This window comes from Aplysia californica, unplaced genomic scaffold (assembly GCF_000002075.1).
Source record: "Aplysia californica isolate F4 #8 unplaced genomic scaffold, AplCal3.0 scaffold00704, whole genome shotgun sequence".
NCBI classification, from domain to species: domain Eukaryota; kingdom Metazoa; phylum Mollusca; class Gastropoda; order Aplysiida; family Aplysiidae; genus Aplysia; species Aplysia californica.
Window position 1 is genome coordinate 95,609 of NW_004797974.1, and position 2,225 is coordinate 97,833.

General features: G+C 37.7%; 1 protein-coding gene across 1 annotated transcript in view; it reads left to right on the forward strand.

Annotated features, from left to right (window-relative positions):
- Nucleotides 1–2,225, forward strand: part of LOC106013183 — a 21,459-nt gene that overhangs the window by 809 nt on the left and 18,425 nt on the right. The window lies entirely within an intron of this gene.

Sequence of the window (2,225 nt, forward strand, 5' to 3'; positions counted from 1 at the left end):
GTTGCTTTTTTTGTGTTTGTTGATTTTTAAAAAAAAAATTTGGGGGGGGGAGGGGGGGGTTGTCCCTGCTGAAAAAATGTTGTTCTCTCTTGGCTAACTATTAAAACATCTTTCCGTCGTTATACAATGTGACTATCGAACGAACGAAGGAACGAACTGACGAACGAACCAACTAACGAACGAACAAACCAGCAAACAAACAAATAAATGACTAGCGAGCAAGGCAATGAAATTGTTAATTAACAACAAGAATTTGCACTCGTTATTAAATTTTAAAGTATTACCAGAGAGGTATTACCACGATATCAGTTCCAGTTTCTAGTCAAGGGAAACAACCCGTTAAAAAAAAAAACCAGGCGTAACTGGGATCCATGGATAGTCTTCCCCTTCTGAAGAGGGCTAGAATGGTCAATAAAATTATTCTGTCCCCGCGGTTTTATGCAAAAAGTATTCTGACATTATGCAAGCTGAGCCCAAAAATGTTAAACTATGCGATTTTGTTAATTTGAACGCAGAATGATAAAGGGAGATAATCAGAAATTATGCCCCAAAAAAATATCAAATTTTGCTAAATTATGCGGTGGTTGGCGGTTGCTCTGGTTTGGTTTGCTCCTTCTTTCCTATCAAACATCTATCGTCCTTGTCTCTCCTCCTTTTTTGTGTAAGTTACTCTCTTGTAACACATCTATTCTTCGGCACTTAATATGACCTTATTGTATTGCAAGTGCCGTAAAACTCGCACTGAAACTAAACTCATAAAACCACGGGGACAGGTTATTGTAGGTGTCTTTACGCCCCCATCGACAGAGTTCAGGTCATTTGTAAGGCTGGATGGAACGAAAGATCTGGGGATAAGAATTTGATTTATTGTACATATAAGCATTATGAATGTTTTACGCCCCCCATTGACACTCATTAGAGTTCAATGTATTTGGAAGGCGGGCTTCTTGGATCTCTTCGTCTTTTGTATCTGTCTGTGTGTGTGTCTTGTTGATTCATAACACAAATTCGTGGATAATCATCGGGTGCTCTGGTGTGGTTTGCTCCTTCTTTTTGATCAAACATCTATCCTCCTTACCTCTCCTCCGTAGGGGGTGATTGGTGGGTGCTCTGGGGGGGTTTGCTCCTTCTTTTTGATCAAACATCTATCCTCCTTACCTCTCCTCCTGTTTTGTGTTTGATACTGCCTTGTAACACTTTTAATCTTAGTCACTTATAATTATGACCCTATTATGTTGCAAGTATCGTAAAACTCTTACTAAAACTAACCCACAATCACTCTCATTCTGTTCGTGTGCTTTTCTTTACGTGGGTGGTTGGCGGGAGCTCTCGTGTGGTTTGCTCCTTTTTTCCTATCAAAGATCTATCGTCCTGATCTCTCCTCTTTCTGTTTTATGTTTGTTACTCTCTTGTAACACCTCTAATCGTCCGCAGTTATACGACCTTATTGTGTTGCAAATGCCGTAAAACTCTTACTAAAACTAAAAGCGTTTCTTTACCGTTTACGTAAAACCAAAATAAAGAACCATAGCATCAATAAGTAGAAATGAGCAACCAACAAAATACCCCCTCCCCCAAAAACAACAACAACAGCAAACAAACATATAAACAAGCAAGCAAGCAAGCCAGCAAGCAAACGAACAAACAAACAAACAAACAAACAAACAAACAAACAAACAAACAAACAAACAAACAAACAAACAAACAAACAAACAAACAAACGAACAAACAAACAAACAAACATATAAACAAGCAAGCAAGCAAACGAACAAACAAACAAACAAACAAACAAACAAACAAACAAACAAAACAACAACAAAACAAAAAAGGCAAAAGCAAAAACAAAAACATAAAACAAAAACAAAAAACCAGCAGACAAACTAATCAGGAAAAAACAAATCACGCATGACCCGAAGACTTTCAAATGATTAACGAAGTTATAAGACGTGCAGCGATATGCCTCTGAAGCCAAAGATGTTTCATACAAGTAATTGCAAGCTATTGTTCTCTAGGGTCTACCCTGGTTACTTTTGTAGGCTTCTAGAAATACACAGTTCTGTTAATTAATGAGTTTTTCGACCCTACGAACCAAAATGGGCCACATTGACACATTTAGAGATGTTAAGTGCTGTGTCGTAGTTCACTCCTCTTTCTTTTATTATTTTTATTTTTATTTTAACATAATCGCTTCCTTGTCTTTGTCTATGTGTGTGTGTGTGTTCGTG